Here is a 21,963-nt window from a genome sequence, read left to right on the forward strand (position 1 = left end):
GATAAATACTCAAGTCGGGTCTTAGTATCTCTAGATTCAACCCTTTAATTGAGGCTATCAATTTCTTGAGTTCACCTTAATTTCCTGTTAGCCAAGTTTTCCTAGACTTAGTCTCTCTTTCTCAAGTTGAGACTAAGTCAATTAGGCATGAATTAATATTTGCAACCATTAATTCTTAAATTCAAGCAAAAACTAGGCTAAATATTACTAACCCAATCACAAACAAGCCCTAAATCAAACACCCATTAGGTACTCACACTAGGGTTGAGTCACAACCCTAGCTAGAAATATATCTACTCATGGAAACTGAAGAAATTAAAGAAGAAGCTAAGATAAAATTCATAATATATGATTAAGGGAAGAAAATCTAAGGTGAAAATCTTAAACTATTACAAAGTTACCCAATACAGCAAAGAAAAATGGCTATCTATTCTCAGGTGCACAAAACTTAACCTAAAAAATGACAAAAGATCTATTTATACCTAGCTAAAATTGTCGGACAAAATTTCCCCTGCGAACGTTGTGTGGCCGCACAATTAAGTGTGCCGGGTTGTATTTCTGTGGCAACACAATTCTGGGTTGCGACCGCACTCCTTCAACTTCTATGAACCGCACATTTTTAGTGTGGCCGCACTCTTGATTCTGCGGCTGCACAATAATGGTGCGGTCCATATTTCTTGACCATGGGCTTTGGCATGGGGGACTTCTGTGGATCGCGCATTTTTGAGTGCGGCCGCACAATAATGGTGCGGTTTACACTTCTTCATTGACCAAAATCACTAACTCTCTTAACTTCATCTTCTGCAGTCGCACCATAATTGTGTGGTTCGCACTTTGTAAAGGAAAACTGATAGAGGTTGTCTCATGTTCTCCGGCCGCGCTTAATATTGTGTTGTCTGCATTTTGCCCTTTTAGCCTTATTTTGGTACTTGTCCAAAATTACTCATTCTTGAGTTGATTTTCATCTCTTTAGCTCATATTTCAACACTCCTGCAAGAAAGCACATTTTATTAGTTTTTGGGAATACCTTTAAATAATTTTGATCTAAAATGAAAGTAAAAGAGTGCAAATAAGTAGTCAAAATCCCTACTTATCACGATGTCGTGGTCTAACTCTAAACAACCTCTATCTTCTTCGGATCCACCTGAATACCCTCACTAGACTCCACATGCCTTAAGAAAGCCACTGAACTGAGCAAAAACTCACACTTGGAGAACTTGGCATAAAGCTTCTCCTCCCTCAACCGTTGCAACACAATCCTCAAATCTTGGGCATGCTCCTCCTAGCTACGAGAGTACACTAGGATATCATCAATGAATACAATAACAAACGAGCCTAGATAAGGCTGAAATACAATGTTCATCAGATGCATGAACATTGTTTGGGAGTTGGTCAACCCAAAAGACATCTCAAGGAACTCATAATGACCATAACGGGTCCTGGAAGCTGTCTTAAGAATATTTGAGTCCCGAATCTTCAGCTGCTGATACCTTGACCTCAAATCAATCTTGAAAAATATCCTCGCTCCCTGAAGTTGGTCAAATAGATCATTAATACGCAGCAAAGGATACTTGTTCTTGATTGTGACCTTGTTTAACTGCCTATAATCAATGCACATTCTCATGGTACTATCCTTCTTCTTCACAAATAGAACCAGTGCACCCCAAGGTGACACACTAGGCCTAATAAACCCTTTCTCAAGGAGTTCCTAAAGCTGCTCCTTCAACTCCTTAAATTCAGCCGATGCCATACAGTACAAAGGAATAGAAACGGGCTGAGTGCCCGACACCAAGTCAATATCCCCATCGGGCGGCATGCCCGGTAGGTCTACAAGAAACACATTCAGAAAATCTCGCACCATCAGAACAGAAACAATAGTAGGGGTATCAACACTAACATCCCTCACAAAGGCCAATTAAGATAAACAATCCTTCCCAACCATCTGATGGGCCTTCAAATATGAAATCACTCTACTAGGAACATAGTCTAGAGAACCTTTCCACTCAATACGTGGCAACCCCGGCATCACCAATGTTGCAGCCTTAGCGTGGAAATCCAGAACAACATGATATGGAGACAACCAGGACATACCTAAGATCGTATCAAAATCAACCATACTAAGAAGTATACGATCAACTCTAGTCTCCAATCCCCCAATAGTCACTACACATGATCGATACACACGGTCCACAATAATAGTATTGCTCATCAGCGTAGATACATGAATAGATGAAACTAGAGACTTACGAGGCATATATAGATAATGAGAAAAATACAATGATACATACGAATAAATGGAACGAGGGTCAAATAATACCGAGGCATCCTTGTGGCAAACTGAGACAGTACATGTGATCACTGCATCTGAAGCAATGGCGTCTAATCTGGCAGGAAGAGCATAGAATCGGGCCTGGCCACCACCTAATCAACCTACCCCTAGTGCAACCCCTAGCTGACTGAGCCCCGCCCCGAGCTGGCTAAGCGGGTGGTGTAGTTGCTGGTGCTGGCGCCATTAGTCGAGAACTCTGTTGTGGAGTCCCACTCAACAACCTAGGGCAATCTCTCTTGATATGACCAAGATTCCCTCACTCAAAACAACCCATCATATGATGGAACTACTGCTCCTAATACCCCGAGGAACAACCTGTAGAAACTTGAGTGGACGAGACATGGTGAGAACTCTACACTGGTAGTGCACTGAATGAAGACTGGCAATATAAGAACTATGGCTAACTGATGCACCATGATGAGCTGATCGAGTCATCTGATCATGCCTATAAGGGCGACCCCTACCATGGTGGAACTGAACCCTAGAAGGAACACCACTAAAACCACCTGATGAACGTGACCTCTTGGCCTCCCTCTAAACCCACTCCTGGTTGCGGACCATCTCTACCTACCGGGAAATGTCAACAACCTGATTGAAAGTGGCACCAGATACCCTCTCTCTGGTCATAAGGAACCGTATCTGAAATGTGAGGCCATCAATGAACCTACTAATCCTCTCCCTATCAGTGGGAACCAACCAAACCGCATGACGGGCCAACTCAGAATACCTCATCTCGTACTGCATCACAGACATATCATCCCCACGTAACTACTCAAATTGTCTACATAGCTCCTCTCTATGAGACTGCGGCATGAGCTTCTTTAATAATAGAACAGAGAACTGTTGCCAAGTAAGTAGTGTTGCACCAACTGGTTTACGCTTCTCATAAGCCTCCCACCAACTGCAGGCAGCTCTAGTAAACTGAAAAGTAGTAAACGAGACTCCACTGGTTTCCAGAATACCTTCTGTACGGAGAATCCTCTGTCATCTGTCCAAGAAACCTGGGCATCCTACGACTTTTCCCCCCTAAAAGATGGAGGCTGGAGACTACCAAACCTCTCTAGTCTCGGATGCTCATCATCAGTCATAATAGGAACCACACGGGCCTGAGCAACTGCCACCAGCTGGGCTGGTAGTTCCCCCAATGTCTAGAGTCCTTATCGAGGCCAACCCTGTACCACTACAAAGTAGCAAGAGAGGTCGAAACAACTTTACCCGAGAAGGTCGGGATCGATTTCCACAGGGAGCTAGAGATTGGAGTTGAGTTTCTATCTAAATTGGTGTTGCATAATTGTTCCTAATTGCACTTCTAAACATTGTTGGTTTTGATATTAATTCTAAATTTATACTACTAAGATGCTTAATTAGACTAAGTGAAGCTAAGAGTAAAATATTGAAGGTTGTCTAAATAGATAAAAGGCACCAGGGTAGTGACTTTTCCTAGGTGGATAATTGACGGGCTCTTGAGTCGAAGGCTAGATTGTCATATTTAGGGAGTTTGATATAACCATTGCACGATTCTACTCACTCTATACCTCTCGGTAGTTCGGGTTATTTTGCCCGAATTGTCTTTCTCAAGACCAATTGGGTATGATAATTTGTGCAAGCAATTGAGGTTCAAGGTATTACTATCTCTAGGTTTAACCCTTTAATTGGGGCTATCAATCTCTTAAATACACCCCAATTCCTTGTTGGACCAATTTCATAAACTTAAGCTCTCTTTCTCAAGAAGAGCCAAAGTCAACTAGGTATAAACTAGTGTTTGCAACCACTAATTCAACATTAAAATCCTAAATTAGTCCATCTATCAAACACCCATTGAAAATCAAGCATTAAAACACAAGACCCATCAATTATCCACACTAGGGTTGAGCTACAACCCTAGCTAATAGGTCTAGCTACTCATGATTATAGAAGAAAATAAAGAAATAGATAAACAAAAGCCCATAATAATTAATTACTAGATAAAATTTAAAGATTCACTGATGAAACTAAGCTAAAATTACTCAAAATAGAAAATAAGAACTGTTCACGAGCGCAGCTTCGGTCCAAAATACAACTGATGACCTAAAAATGGGAAAAAAACTATTTATACTAGGCTGAAAATTCTGGATAAAAATACCCATGCGGGGCTAGTGCGAACCGCACAAAATTGAGTGCGGCTGCACTAAGGATCTTGGCTGACCAATATGCTATCTAAAGTTGGCCACCGCGGACTGTACAAAATGCACGTGGATGTGGTGGATTCTATTGCACACAAAATGGACCACAAACCGCATCGGGCATCATCCTCCAATTTGGCAACTCTTTGATCTTGGGCTCTGTGTACCACAAAAAGGCGAGTGCAGCCGCAATGAAATCAATGCGGTCCGCACAAAATACTTTGCGGCTACATTTTTTGGCTGCCTGAAATGCCTACTTTCTGAACTTCATCTTTGCGGACCGCAGAGAATGGTGTGCGGCCGCACTAGTCCTGTTTTACTGAGCTTGGCCTTGGTCTTGGTACTTGTGCATGTTTCACTCCTTTTTGAGCTGGTTTTTGACAAATTGTCACCTTGTTGATCAAACCCTATAATCAAGTACAACATGTGATCCTTTGAGACTATTTTGTACACATTTCTAATCAAAACTTAAGCAAGATGGAGTGTAAAATGCATCATAATCCCTAGTTATAAACTCCCCCAAACTTAAGTTTTTGCTTGTCCTCAAACAAACAAAATAAGACCCACCCCTTAAGAGTCAATCCAAGAAAATTTAGCTGACCTAAAGTAATCTCATCTAGCATCAATTGGGACTAATAATTGCCCTTAATTCAAATGGATCATTAACACATTCACTCTTTTAAAATACCATGGATTTAGAGCGAAACAAGAGCATCAAAAGTTGACTTAACACATCAAAGAAACTCTTTCTATTACTCTGGTCATTGTGGGACCCAAACTCACAAATCCTCGACTCTCCCTAAGCAAACCTCACCTTTAAGATAGTAGCACTCAGAATGAGGTTAATGGAAATACACTCATCTCTCTCAAGGAAAAGTCACAAGTCCGGCTCTAAGTACCATATGCTTGCCCTTATGTGAGTCACCACTAATGTAAGTTTCATTCAACTCAAGATCATATAGGGCTTTTGTGGAGACATAGCGAAGGCTTTTGGTTCAGGGTAGGAAATGTTTGCTAGGTAGGTTCCAACTTCCCTTTAGCACTTGTTTTACTTTATTTTGGCACACATTTACTTGACTTTTTAAGTCATTTTACTTTTTTCTATGGGTTAGAGAGACACAGTGTCACTCTTTCTTGTTCATTTCAAATCTTTTCTCCTTTCTCAACTTTCCACACCTTTCATTCTTTGCTTTTATTGAACCCCTTCATTCATTTCTACATTGAACATCTTTTTTTTGTCTTTTTTTTCCTTCTTTTTCATTACCTTTCCTTTTATTCATTTTGTACCTTTTTACCACTTTGTTACAATCCTCGTCTCTCCCCCCAAACTTATACTTTTGCCATGTCCTAAGGAAAGATCGGATGCCAAAAGAGGGTATCTTTAGAACGGGTAAGGGCTTGTATCGTGGTTCATGAAGGAAAAAGGTCTAAGGCTCAAAAGGGTTGACTAGGGATATTATCATTGGTGGGCTATGGAAGTGTTCAAGATATCATTTGGATCAAGGAGAGCCTATAATCATGTCTCAAGTCAAATTACACTTAGGATTTCACCTAGACAAACATTCAGGGTAAGTTCTAGACCAATGGCTCGGGACTTGGACATGCAATGCAATTTCTCACCACACAAGCTATGGGATCACTAAAGACACTGAGTCGGGGGCCCACAACAACCTTAGATAAGATTTGAGCACACAATGGTCCCGAAAAACCACTTGATGATTATCGGCCAACACAAGAGTCTCAAGGTCACAACTTTAATCATCCTATACACAATGATTTATTTTTTACCATAGGATCAAAGGCAAATGTGTTAGGCCCACGTGAAGCTTTGCTTGAGGCACCCTTACTAACTAACTATTAAAAATCAAAAAGAAAAACAGACTCAAACCCTTAAGAAGGTTGTCATGCCATCCATCATCGGGAAGAGCCACCTGGTTTACACAAATTCCACCTTTGGAAAGAACCGTGGCATTAAGAAAACCAAAGGTTTATTGCAAAAATTCAAAACAAGAAACTAGGAACATAAATAAGAAGCTAAGACAGGAAAAATGCGAAAAGTAAAATGAATATGTACAATAGGGGAGATGAATATGTACATAAGAACGTAACTTTTATATACAGACCCAAGGTAAAAAGTACGAAAAATGTAATGAAATGCTGAAATTATATACATACCAAAGATAAAAAGAAGAAAGAAAGCATAAAATCTGTAATATGTACAGTCATCCAAATGTCTAAATAGGGCTACCCCCTTAAATGAAAGCTGGCATTGTCCTCAATGCCAACTAAGCAAAATAAGCACAAAAATAGAGGAAAGAGGATGAAAAAACTCCCTATTGGCGTCCGTCTGCACGAGATCCTGAGTCTGGGTCCCTTGGTCCTCTGTATGCTTGGGAACCTGTGACTGGCTCTCGGTGGTCTGTGGCTCTGCTGGGACCTGGGCCTGGACTGGCTCCTAGGCTGCATCCTAGGGCTGGCTGGAGGAATCTTCCGGCGGGTCCACCAACTAAATAACTGCATCGTCAAATTGGGGATCACTATTTTACTCTAAGGAGGCCTCTCGGACTGCTCTGGTTGCGGCTGGGATGCGGGTGCTGGGTCATGCAGTAGCAAATCTAAAGGCAGGTGATCCGCTTTCAATCTCTCAACCTCGACCCGTAACTCCTTCACCGACTCTTTGGAAGCCCGAGTCTTCCTCATCTTCTTTGCCTCCCTAGCAAGCTCCATGAGAGCCTTTCCATGTGAATCAACAGCGTCCATAAGCAATTTCTGGTTCTCTATGATCTTCTTCTGGTTGTCGAGAAGATCCTTGAGAGTGTCCTCAATGGACTGTGGGACCTATAGAGGAGGAGGTGCTGACTGAGCTGCCACCATGGTAGATAGTACAGACAGCTTAGAAGTAGTTGTCTGCATCCAATTGTTGATGTTGGCGAGGGCCTGGCTCAGGCGGTGGGCAGTCAATGAGTATGTAGTGGTGGAGGGTATCTCTAGAGCTGTAAAAGTGGAAGGACCTGGGGTCATGTCTGATAAGGTGGAAGGAGGCTAAGTAGGAGCCACTACCACTACTGGCTTTTCAGACTGGCCAGTCGAAGTAGTGGTTTTGCCCTTGAAGTGCTTGCCCTTAGGGTTGTCATCACCCTGTAGGCTATACCATGAAAAAGGTGCCTTCACCTTCACTTTCATATAAAACTTCCACTTTTCCACATCTTGGTCCTCCAGGTACATGGTCAAGAAGTTGGGAAAGGGATAAGATCTGTCACTTTCGTTCACTACCCGTGTAATAACCCGGAACATCACATTCCCGACGTTAATCGGGTACCCTCCATGATAGATGCTATCAAAATTGCCTGGTGAATAGGGAGTAAGTTGTCGTAGGTGGTTGGGTCTAGCCTGGTGCACACAAATGTCTCCCACCCCTTAGCCTCAAAGTTCAAAGTTCTCCTCAAGATCTTCACTCCTGCAGTCAACCAATTTGGGGTGGTACCTGGGATTGCCAAGTACTCCGCCAACCAAGGACGAGCTTCCTCACCCTATGCCATCTTCTCCAAGTACAAGGACTCATCCTCCACCAAGAAGCCCAGATAATCATTTATGGTCTTGCCATCGAATTTCACCTTCAAGTTCCGCACATTGGTGACTGTGGTACCCTTTTTGATATGGGCCACATTTGTGTAGAACTCCTTCACTAAATGCTTATTGGCGTCCTTCACATGGCCTATGAAGTATTCCCATCTAGCTCTCTCTCTGAATTGCCTTCGCACATTGGGGTTGTGAGGCAAAAGGTCCTGGGTGATAAATTTACGCTCAAGTATCAATTTCCTCTCGGGACACCACACTCTAAACTTGTGGTAGGCAACCTCACTTACAAACCGGTCCTGCCATGCCTATGGATTTCTAGTCCTCTGTACCCCACCTACTTGGGGCACACCCCCTTCTACCTCTTCCCCATCTTCTACTACTGGACCCTCTCCGGATAGTGAAGCTGTAAGAGAGGTGCAGTATTCATTTCCACTACCGGAAGCTGAGCCCTCAGACGACTTAGAAGATATATGCACTGATGTTTGGGCAGTGGGAGAGCCTGGAGATGTATCCCTCAACCTGTTCCTCTTTAGCCAGTCAGGAACATACTCTGGCACGGATCCTGAAGATGCCTCCCAAGAAGACTCATACTCACTCCCCGACTGGTCAATGGCTCTGTCAGCAGCTCTTATGATCCTCCTTGTATTCTTTATGTTTTGTCGGACTTATGAGGTCAATTTTATCATTCCTTGTCTCCTACCCCGTGAGGACTCTCCTCTTCCTGATTGTTTATCACCTTTGCCTCAAAATTTCACCATTGTCTGCAAACAACATTCAGTCATGCTTTGTTAGTATCAATAGAAACCATAAAATTCAAAGTTGTAGAAAAATATATGTTGTAGACAGTTGAAATATTGCATAGTACGGACCGCACAAAAAGCAGTGCGGCCTCAAAGACTCCACCGCGGACCGCACAAAATCCATTGCGGTCCGCACAGAGGTGGGGTTCAGACTACCCACTCTCTGAATCTATGCATTGTGAACCGCACAAAATTCCAATGCGGTCGGCATTGAGGCACTGTGGACCGCACAAAATCCAATGCGGCAGCGGTCCTCAAATGTCAGCATTCAAAACTTTGATCATTGCGGTCCGCACAAAATAGCATTGGGGACACCACAATGGCACTGCAGACCGCACAAAATCCACTGTGGTCTGCAGTGAGTGCCCAACAACAATACCAACCTAGGGTTCATGCTTTGTTCAATTTTTGTCCAATTATACACCTTTTAATGATTCTCTAAGTGTTGGCCCAATGTTTTAACTACCTAGCCCTACTTAAAACAAAAATTAACTAACCTATGCTAAAAGCTTGAAAGAAATACGGACAGGGAAAGAAGAAGAAATAAGAAAAACAAAAATTCAAAGAAAATAATAAAATTGAACTATTAAGAAGAAGTTAACGTTATCAGAAATGAGATGCAGAGTTGATTAGTGAACTTTAGCAGTCAATATCGTGCAGATTAGAGAGATGAACAGTAACTTTTGTGCCTCTGAGATGAAAAGGGTCGAAAAGTTCAAATATAGGGCCTCAGGTCCTATTTATAGAAAAAAGTCTTGGGGCCCAGCTTACCTACCCACCGCGGATGGCACAAAATGGCACCAGGGTCCGTGATGCTCAGAATCATGAGGCACAGAAAAGTTGACCACTGTGTACCACACAAAATGCAATGCGGCCGCAGTGGAGCACCGCGGACCGCACAAAATGCAATGCGGCAGCGGTGAAAAACTTCAGAGAGTCCTAACTTTTAAAACTTTAGAGAGTCCTAACTTTTGTCACATCACCAGTGCGGTCCGCATTGATTTCTTTCCCCCGCACAAAGGTCTTTACGGCCACACAAAATGAGTGTGGCCCGCATTACCAACTTCATAGAGTGGTCATTTTTTTTATTTGTTCTTGTACTGCATCAACACAATCCTACAACATCTCACAACCAGTCAGTCCAAAAATAAATCCTACACTACAATGAAAATCAAAGAAAAATAAGAAGAAAGATACATGGGTTGTCTCCCAAGAAGTGCCTGATTTAACATCGCGGCACGACACAGGTTACTATCAAATTATTTGAAATGAAGAAGTGCTACCACGTGGTTGTCATCAATTTTTCCCATATAGTGCTTGACCCTGCCTATTCACTCTGAAAACTTCCCCATTTTGTTCTTCAAGTCAAGTGCACCAAAAGGAGTCACAAACACCACTTCAAAAGGTCCACTCCATTTTGACTTAAGCTTTCCTGGAAACAGACGTAACCGAGAGTTGAACAAGAGAACCAAATCACCCACTTTGAACTCCTTGCCACGAGCATATTTATCATAAAGGTACTTCATCTTGTCCTTGTACAAGGACGAACTGGAGTAGGCATGGAATCGGAATTCATCAAGTTCATTAAGCTGCTCCACATGAAGATTTGCTGCCACATCTCATTCAAGATTTAACTTCCCCAAAGTCCACATGGCCTTGTGCTCTAACTCAACCGGTATATGGAACACTTTCCCAAACACAAAACAATACGGAGACATACCAATCAGAGTCTTGTAAGCAGTCCTATAAGCCCATAGAGCATCATCCAACTTCTTTGACCAATCAGTCCTATTTGCATTGACCGTCTTTGACAATATACTCTTGATTTCCCTATTTGAGACTTCAACTTGGCCACTCTCTTGAGGGTGATACGGAGTAGAAACTTTGTGGTTGACACCATACTTTGCAAGCAAAGTGTCAAAAGCTCTATTACAAAAATGAGACCCCCATCACTTATGATTGCACGAGGAGTGCCAAACTTTTTAAAAATGCTCTTCTTGAGAAATGCAACAACACTCTTGGCCTCATTGTTGGGTAAAGCCACGACTTCAACCCACTTTGAAACATAGTCAACGGCCACAAGAATGTATGTGTTCCCACATGAGCTAACAAACGGGACCATGAAATCAATGCCCCATACATCAAAAATATCAACCTCAAGAATGGTATTGAGAGGCATCTCATCTTTCTTCAAAATTCCACCCGCTCTTTGAATTCGTTACACCTCTTCACAAGTTCAATTGCATCTTCGTACAAAGTTGGCCAATAAAACCCACAACTAAGAACTTTTGAAATTGTTCTCGCCCCGCCATGATGGCCACCATAGGGAGATGAATGACAAGCCTCCAAGATACTTAATTTCTCTTCCTCCAGGGCACACCTTCGGATCACACCATCCGTGCAAATATTGAACAAATACGGCTCATCCTAATAGAAATCCAAACTATCCCGTTTGAGCTTCGTCCTTTGGTTAGAATATAGCTCACACGGGATTATACCAGTCACAAGGAAATTAGCAACGTCCGCAAACCATGGCATACCATTCACCAACATCGAAAGGAGTTGTTCTTAGGGAAATGAATCATTGATCTCTAGGCCGTCACGAGGCCTCCCCTCCTCCTCCAAGCGGGACAAGTGGTCCACCACTTGGTTTTCACTACCCTTCCTGTCCACAATCTCCAAATCAAACTCTTGAAGTAACAAGACCCATCGCATCAGTCTAGCTTTGGAATCCTTCTTCGTCATCAAGTACCGGAGTGCGGCATGATCGGTATGGACTATGACCTTGGCACCCATAAGATACAGGCAAAATTTCTCCATTGCAAACACAATAGCCAAAAGTTTTTTCTCGGTCACCGTGTAGTTCACTTGAGCATCATTCATTGTCTTGCTCGCATAGTACACCGGATGAAACATTTTGTTCACTTTTTGACCCAAAATCGCCCCAAAAGCAACATCACTCGCATCACACATGAGCTCAAAGGGCAAGCTCCAATTAGCTGCAGTAATGGTAGGAGTGGTGGTCAACTTGTGCTTGAGAAGTTCAAAGGCTTGCATACATCTCTCATCGAACACAAACTTGGAATCCTTTTCCAATAGATTGCATAAGGGGTTCACTACCTTCGAAAAGTCTTTGATAAATCTACGGTAGAACCCCGCATGCCCAAGAAAACTTCTAACTCCCTTGACAGAGGTAGGGGAGGGAGCCCCTGAAATCACATCAATTTTTGCTTTGTCTACCTCAATACCATGCTTTGAAATTTTATGCCTAAGAACTATGCCCTCTTCTACCATGAAATGACATTTCTCCCAATTAAGAACAAGATTAGTTTATTCACAACGGGCCAAAACTCTATCAAGATTTTTCAAACACTCATCAAATGAATCACCCACAACACTGAAGTTGTCTATGAACACCTCTAAAATGTATTCCAACTTATCGGTGAAAATAACCATCATACAACACAGAAATGTAGCCGGTGCATTACATAACCCAAAAGGCATTCTAGAAAAGGCAAAGGTTCCATATGGACAAGTGAATGTGGTCTTCTCCTGATCTTCTAGAGCAATCAAGATTTGGTTGTATCCAGAATACCCATCCAATAAACAGTAGAAGGCACGCCCAGCTAGTCGGTCTAACATCTGATCAAGAAAAGGCAATGGAAAGTGATCCTTTCGGGTCACTTTATTCAACTTGTGGTAGTTCATGCACACCCTCCAACCGGTGACAGTTCTGGTAGGAATGAACTCATTTTGTAAATTTGCAACCACGGTCATACCACCCTTCTTCGGTACACATTGCACCGGCGAAGTCCAAAAGCTATCAGAGATGGGGTACACAACCCTGGCATCCAACCACTTGATCACCTCCTTTTTCACAACTTCTTGCGTTGCCTCATTCAACCTCCTTTGATGTTCCAAGGAGGGCTTTGCATCATCTTCTAGAAAAATCTTGTGCATACAGAATACGGGTCTTATCACCCGAATATCAACTAAATTCCATCCATGGCCTTTTTCCGTTTTTGAAGCACCGACAATGTGGCATCAACATGCATGTTAGTAAGACAAGAGGAAAGAATAACTGGCAAAGTAGAACTAGGGCCTAAGAACTCATACCTGAGGTGTGGATGCAACGGCTTCAACTCCAACACCGGAGGTTCCTCAATTGAAGGTTTTTGGTGGAGTCTTCCTATTCTAAAGGTCCAAAGATAGTTTTCTAGGCTCATAAGAGTAAGCACCCATCCCATTTAAAGCATTCACACACTCCACTCGGCCTTCATCCTCATTGACATCAACATTCAAAAATATGGCCTCTAGAGGGTCCTCCACATTGATCATTGCACTAGTATCATCAACTATCACTGCCGTGACAAGGTCCATAAAAGAGCACACCTCGGAACTATTGGATTGCTTCATTGACTTACATACATGAAAGACCACATTTTCATCACCCACCCAGAAGATGAGTTCCCCTGCTTCCACATCAACTAAGGCCTTCCCAGTAGCAAGGAAAGGTATCCCCAATATGATTGGAACTTTGTATTAACCTCACAATCCAAAATCACAAATCAGCTGGCAAGATAAATTTGTCCACCCAGACAAGCACATCATCAGTAATACCCAATAGTCTCTTCATCGTTTTATCTGCCATTTGCAATCTCATGGAAGTCGGCCTCGGTTGCCCAATACCCAAAGTCTTGAAAACTGAGTAGGGCATCAAGTTGATACTTGCCCCCAAATCATAGCCTTAGAAAAGTCCCTTTTCCCAATGGTGCAAGGAATGGTGAAAACATCGTGATTTTCAAGCTTCGGGGCCACTGAATGCACTATTGCACTAACTTGGTAGGTCATCTTTATAGTTTCACAATCAATGTATCGTTTCTTTGTCACCAAGTCTTTCATGAATTTAGCATAGCCTTGCATTTGTTCAAGATCCCCCACCAAAGTCACATTGATGGATAAGCTCTTCATCATATCAATGAACTTTTTATACTGATTCTTATTTTTCTGCTTCGTGAGCCTTTGAGGATAAGGTGGAGGTGGTCTTGGAAAAGGAGCCTTGGTTTTAGGCACAACTGGCTCCAGCATGTCTATTACGTGTTTCCTAGACGGGTTCACGTCATTTTGAGTTTCCACCTAGGCATCTTGAATATCAATCCTCACTTCTTCATTCATATTTTCAACAATCACATTTTTAACCACCAAAGGAACTTCATCTTCTTGAAACTCAACATCATCACCCAAAATTTGCTTTTGTTTGGAGGCATTCACATCACCGCCTCATCCACTCCTTGTAGTTACTGCCATAACATGATTGTTCCCACCCTTCGGGTTTACTACCGTATCACTTGGTAGATCCCCCTTAAGGCGAGTATTCAAGAACTGCGAGATTTGGCCTAACTGAACCTCCAAATTTCTAATTGAAGTATTGTGGGAGGACAACTAAGCATCAGAATCTGCATTCTTCTTCATCATCTGTTCAAACATCATTTCAATTCTCCCCATATCATTGTTAGAAGAACTAGGAGCTTGGGATGGAAATGGGGGTGGATTGTTCGGTTGTTGGTACATTTGGGGGCCTTTGAAAGCCTTGGCCCCCATTTCCTTGATTGACATTGTTCCACCCACCTTGATTGTTGTTACCACCCCAGTCATTGTTGTTACCATGCCAATTACCCTGATTATTCTGATTGCCCCAATTGGAATTTTGGTTGTTGTTCTCCCAATTACCATTGCCTTGTTGTTGTTGATTTCCCCAATTGCCTTGGGGTCTTCATTGTTATTGGTTGGAAGAATTGCCCCTTTGGACTTTATAATTGTTCATGTATTGCATCTCTTCATTCTGCCCATCATAACCATCATCTTGGAATCCACCACAATCATTGTCAAATTGCTCTGAATTCCCTTGGTTATATTGACCTCTTTGTCTTCTTTTGTTGACTAGCATGTTGACACCCTCCATGGAATTCACTTAGAGAGGATTTTGAACTTGTTGCAATTGTGCCTTTGCTAGTTGGTTCATTGTAGTTGTCAACTCAGCTATAGCCTACCCATGATCATGTAACTCCTTGTGCAAATGAGTAATTGTGGGGTCACCCTAGGGAACATTGGCTCTACTTTGCCAAGCAGAAAAAGTGTCTGCCATCTCATCAAGAATGTCACAAGCCTCATCATAAGTCAGCTTCATGAAGTTTCCCCTAGCAAGTTGGTTCACTATGCACTGGTTTGTTGTGTTAATGCCCCGATAGAATGTCTGTTGGATCATCGCCTCAGTCATATCATTGTTGGGGCATTCCTTTACCATTGTTCTATACCTCTCCCAAATCTCATGCAATGGTTCAGTGGGCTTCTGCTTGAAATCCAAGATCTCATCTCTCAAAGCTGCCATATACCCCGGTGAGAAATATTTTGCAATGAACTTGTCCGCCAACTCATCCCAAGTAGTGATGGAATGGTTGAGAAGTCTCTTAAGCCAATCCAATGCCTTCCCTCTAAGTGAAAATGGGAAGAGTCTCAACCGAAGTGTATCCTTGGACACATTTGTTTGCTTGCTCCCCAACAGGTATCCACAAAACCATTGAGATGTTTGTAAGCATTTTGATTGGCAGCGCCCGTGAAATACCCACGCTGCTCCAGCAATGTCAGCATCACATTGGTAATTTGAAAATTGCCCGCCCTAATTCAGGGTGGGACAATTGCACTTGCATAGCCTTGGTTTGGAAGCACTCGAGGAGCCACTCTTGGAAGTGGCGGAGGAGGGTCTAGAATATTGTCATTGGCATTAGCATTGGCCTGGTGGCCTCTACGTTGTCCTTGAGGTACTAGAGACACCTCATCATCTTCGACATAATCTACTTCCTCCCCCCCAATCACATTTCCAAGAGGGTCATTGTTGTTTGTAGTCATTTGGTACCTGAAGTTGTGACACGCACAAATTAGTAACACATAAGGAAAGAAGAACAATACACAAAACTAATTAGATAGATAGACAAAACCGTTAGCTCCCCGGCAACGGGGCCAAAAAGTGATCGAGTCCAACCCTGTACTACTTAAAAGTAGCAAGAGAGGTCGAAGCAACTTTTGCCCGAGAAGGTCGGGATCGATTTCCAGAGGGAGCTAGATATTGGAGTCCAGTTTCTATCTAAATTGGTGTTGCGTAATTGTTCCTAATTGCACTTCTAAACATTGTTGGTTTTGATATTAATTCTAAATTTATACTACTAAGATGCTCAATTAGACTAAGTGAAGCTAAGAGTAAAATATTGAAGGTTGTCCAAATAGATAAAAGGCACTACGACAGTGACTTTCTCCTAGGTGGCTAATTGACGGATTCTAGAGTCTAAGGCTAGATTGTAATATTTGCGGAGTATGATATAACCATTGCAGGATTCTACTCACTCTATACCTCTTTGTAGTTCGAGTGATTTTGCTTGAATTAACTTTCTCAAGACCAATTGGGTATGATAATTTGTGCAAGCAATTGAGGTTCAAGTCGGGTATTACTATCTCTAGGTTTAACCCTTTAATTGAGGCTATCTATCTCTTGAATACGCCCCAATTCCTTGTTGGACCAATTTCATAGACTTAGGCTCTCTTTCTCAAGAAGAGCCAAAGTCAAGTAGGCATAAACTAGTGTTTGCAACCACTAATTCAACAGTAAAACCCTAAATTAGTCCATCTATCAAACACTCATAGACAATCAAGCATTAAACCACAAGACCCGTCAATTACCCACACTAGGGTTGAGCCACAACCCTAGCTAATGGGTCTAGCTACTCATGATTATAGAAGAAAATAAAGAAATAGATAAACAAAAGCCCATAATAATTAATTACTATATAAAACTTGAAGATTCACTGATGAAACTAAGCTAAAATTACTAAAAATAGAAAATAAGAACTGTTCACGAGCGCAGCTTCGGTCCAAAATACAACTGATGACCTAAAAATGGGAAAAGAAACTATTTATACTAGGCTGAAAATTCTGGATAAAAATACCCCTGCGGGGCTAGTGTGGACTGCACAAAATCGAGTGCGGCCGCACTAAGACTCTTGGTTGACCAATTTGCTCTCTGAAGTTGGTCACCGCGGACCGCACAAAATTCACCGCGGCCGCGATGGATTCTATTACGGTTCGCACAAAATGGATCGCGGACGACATCGAGCATCATCCTCCAACTTGGCAACTCTCTGATCTTGGGCTCTGCGGACCGCACAAAGTCAAGTGAGGCCGCAATGAAATCAATGCGGTCCACACAAAATGCTTTGCGGCTGCATTGCTTGGCTGCCTGAAATGCCTACTCTCTAAACTTCATCTTCGCGGACCGCACAGAATGGTGTGCGGCCGCACTAGTCCTGTTTTACTAAGCTTGGCCTTGGTCTTGGTACTTGTGTATGCTTCACTCCTTTTTGAGTTGGTTTTCGACAAATTGTCACCTTGTTGATCAAACCCTGCTATCAAGTACAACATGCGAGCCTTTGGGACTATTTTGTACACATTTCTAATCAAAACTTAAGTAAGGAGTGTAAAATGAATCATAATCCCTAGTTACCAAGTCCCCGCATCACCTGCTCGGGTGTACGGGCGGCGGGAGTTTGAGTACCTCCCTCGGCCTAAGAAGTAGTTGTTGCGGCCGGAATAGAGATCGCTTGAGCAAGACTGGTGCATACGATCAAAATCTGAGCTAATGCCTCCTAAAGGCCTGGAATCATGATGGTCACAGCTCGTGCCTGAGCTGGCCCCACTAGCTCATCCACAACTAGGATCTACTCCTAAACTAGGGTAACTGGTGGATCTGCGGGTGCTGCCCTAGCTGTTGTACGAGCTGCACCTCTGCCCTACCGCGACCGCAGCCTCTCACAACCCTGACTGGTGCTACTGGTGGCTGTCCATCCTGGCCAGTAGTACGTGTCCTCACCATCTATGAGAGAATATAATAGCAGAAGTATAGTTTCCAGAATCAACAGATTCACATGACAAGAATTCAAGAATTTGAAGTTTCCTAAGGGTTCGACATCCTCTTGAAGATAAGAACAGAAGTCTCTGTACCGATCCGAAATTCTCTACTAAATTTGCTTATGACTCGTGAGACCTATGTAACCTAGGCTCTGATAACAACTTGTCACGACCCAAAATCAACCCTTCGTGAGAGCGCCTATCATGGAACTAGGCAAGCTACTACTTAACATCTCAACACAATAAAAGCTTTGAAAATAAAAGCGGAAGGAATTAATATTTAAGAAAAAGCCTTTTTGAAACAGAAATAAATCTGGCATACAATACAATCTATCCCAAAACCGGGGTGCCTCTGAGTACATGAGCATCTATTCTAGAATACAGTCTGCTATAATGACTAGAAAATAAGAACTAAAATACAGATAATTATAATGAAGGAAAGCCAAGGCCTGTGAACGCCATATAGCTACCTCGATAGTCTACGTGATCTGACTCCTCAATCAGCAGCCGCCGTGACCGGAAGCACCTGGATCTGCACATGAGGTGCAGGGTGTAACGTAATTACAACCAACTCAGTAAATAAAAAATCAAACCTTTGGACTGAAAGTAGTGACGAACTCAACCGGCACAGTTCAATATAGAAATAATAGTGCAGAAACGTAGGCATGCTTTTAAGTTCAACAGGTAAGCTCAAAATAGTAAAATAAATCAAATCTGAATGACAAAAAGAATATAACTATTCTACTTCTACATGCTAATGCACATATTGTATATGATGCGCCATGCTGACAACCTCATGTGCTCACACTCTCAAGTGCTCAATCACGTAGTACTGTATATGGCCCAAGGAAGATCCATCCCAGAATATATACATCACTGGCCATCAGCCACCTAGTACCGAGTAGGGCCAATCCAGCCTGCAGAGAAGATCCATCTCCAGATACATAATTCTTCAGACAAGATCCATGTCCATGGAAGATCCATCTCTCAATAATATCAACAGCGCTCACTAGGGGTGTGTACAGACTCTGGAGCTCCTTCAGTCCAAGCGCTATCATAAATCAGTATAACCGCTGCGGCTTGCAGCCTGTTCCCACAACTGTCACTCACAATTAGGCTCTCGTCCTCACTCAGTCATCAATCTCTCTAGTCTCACTCATGGGCTCACAATGTCATGAAACCAGCCTGAAAATAATAATATGATGTATCAATAAATAACAACTGAGACTAAGATATGATATGAAATGAATGAATATGACTGAGTACGAAATATCAATGAAATCAGTAAGATGACACAAGAAACGATCATTATAAGTCCCACCAATTCCGTCATAAAGCCTAAACATGATATCTAGCATGATTAACAGCTCAATTATTTTATGACAAGATGAAAACACGAATATAAACAAGATAGAACCACTATACAGTGCCATGGAATTGACCAGGTCACAATTTTCACAGTGCACGCCCACACGCCCATCACTTGGCATGTGTGTTATCTCAATACCAAACACATAACACATAATTCGGGGTTTCGAACCCTCAGAACCAAGTTTGAAAGTGTTACTCACCTCAATCCGGGCAAAACTCTACTCCAAAATGCCTTTGCCTCTCAAATCGATCTCCAAACGTCCTGAATCTAGCCACAAGCAGTACAATACAATCAATATATGCTAAAGGAATCAATTCCACAAGAAAAAATACGAAATTATAGCCAAAATCCGAAATCGGCTCAAACCATACCCCTGGGCCCACGTCTCAAAATCCAACAAAAGTTACAAAACCTAAAAGCCTATTCATTGACGAGTCTAACCATACCAAATTTACTCAAATCCTATAACAAAATCCCATTCAAAACCTCAAAATTCTAGCTCAAGAACTCTTCCTCATTTTCTCCAATTTTCCACCTCAAATCTCAAATTAGACGATAGAATTAAAGGCATAATCATGGAATTTGACCAAAATTACATAGGAATGGCTTACCCCAAACACCCACGCAAGAATCTCTCCAAAAATCGCCTTCTACCGAGATCCCACTTCAATTTTATGATATGAACTCGAAACCCTCGTTTTGAATCTTTTAAATCTGCCCTGATATACCTTCATCGCGAAAGCGACCTTCCTCCCGCGTTCGCATAGACCATTCTGATTGCCTCTTAATTTAACCCTTCGCGAATGCGACCTCAGCTTTGGAACCCGAAGCTTTGCCGACCCCACTCTTCGCGAACACGACCACTACCCCGCGGACCCATAGACCAAAAGACTAAGGGTCTCCAGCTGCCTCAAATCCTCTTCGCGAATGCGACACCTCTCCCGCATTTGCGATACACTCTCAGTCCACACTTTCGCGTTTGCGTCCTCTTCTTCAAAAACGCTAAGTACAAAACCTTCTCAGCTCCTAGACACCTTTAGCGAATGCGAGACTTCTCTCGCGAACGTGTAAGAGGAAACCAGAAGAAACTTACCAGCAGTCTTCAGCCAACATGCCAAGTCCAAAAATGATCCGTTAACCAACCGAAACTCACCCGAGGCCCCCGGGACATTAACCAAACATATCATCAAGTCCCAAAATATCACATGAACTTAGTCGAACCCTCAAATCACCTCAAACAACATTAAAAACACGAATTGCACGCAGATTCAAGCCTAATGAACTTTAAATTTTCTAAATTCTACAAACGACGTCGAAACCCATCAAATCACGTTCGATTGACCTCAAATTTTGAACACATGTCATAAATGACACCACGAACCTACTACAATTTCGAAAATCCAATCCGACCTAATATCAAAAGGTCTACTCCATGTCAAACTTTCCAAAATTCCAACTTTCGCCATTTCAAGCCTAATTCTACTACGGACCTCCAAATCACAATCCGTACAGCTCCTAAGTCCAAAATCACCTAACGGAGCTAACGAAACCATCAAAATTTAAATCTGAGGTCGTTTACACATAAGTTAACGTCCGGTTAACTTTCCCAACTTCAGCTTTCAATTAAGAGACTAAGTGTCTCAATTCACTCTGAAATCTGTCAGGACCCAAACCAACTAACCTGATAAGTCTTATAATAGCTGTAGAATACAAAATAAGCAGTAAATGGAGGAACGGGGCTACAACTCTTAAAAAGACCGACCGGATCGTTACAATTTTCTTGTGCAAATATCCTGTAATGAACGATGAACGGCCAATCTTCTTTAGTCTTTGTGAATGGTGTGACAACTACCGTGCTTTTTAGTTTTTGTTAAAATCCCATATATTTTTACAATTGTTTGGATAGGCGTTTGGGTAGTTTCGAGTAGATATAAAAATTCCGATTTGGATCTTTTGTTATCGTATTGAAGAAATGGCAATCCAATCCAAATAAGCTCATATTGGATCGATTTTTTAAGTTCAGTTTGGATATTTCGGATTTTCGAATTTCAGCCTATAAGTTGAAATGTTTCTTATTCATACAAAAATGAACATTCAAATGAGCTATTCATGTTAAATTGCCTAAAAAGTTTCTTATTTTCACCTCAATTATCCAAATACAATATTCAAATAACAAAATCATCTTCAAGGAAATACAACATAGAATTAATAAGACCGATCGAAATTAGCAATAGTACAACTATATCCAAATAAAAACTATGAGATAATGCGTAATGGGTAGGGTATTTGATTAATATTTATTTGCATATAGAAAATAGACTAATATAAAGTATAAATTTTTTGGATTTAATCCGAAATCCAATAATTTTAAAAATTAAATTCTGAATTCAATCCATAATCCGATAATCCAAACCAAAAATCCTAAAAAATTTAATTTTGGTTGGGATTTTAGATTTGCCCAAACTATGGCCACCACTAATTTTACCAATCCGCGTTTAGCTGAATTTATTACTTCATTTACAAGAAAATTTGATGTATCATTAGTCTTTAGCCTCAAGCTTATTAAAGTAGATTTATTTTATTTTATTTAGGAATACAGATAATTACTTGTATGTCTGGTTTTGGAAGATTCATTGCAGGAAGGAGGATGAGGTATTATATAAGCCTTTTATAAAGAAGGAAACTTTAGTGTTCTTCTGTTGAACTGAACTTGAATATTAAATTGTAGCTTGAAACCTAACTGGTTATAACTTTATTCTATGATAC

The sequence above is a fragment of the Nicotiana tabacum genome, chromosome 16 (genome assembly GCF_000715075.1).
Source record: "Nicotiana tabacum cultivar K326 chromosome 16, ASM71507v2, whole genome shotgun sequence".
NCBI classification, from domain to species: domain Eukaryota; kingdom Viridiplantae; phylum Streptophyta; class Magnoliopsida; order Solanales; family Solanaceae; genus Nicotiana; species Nicotiana tabacum.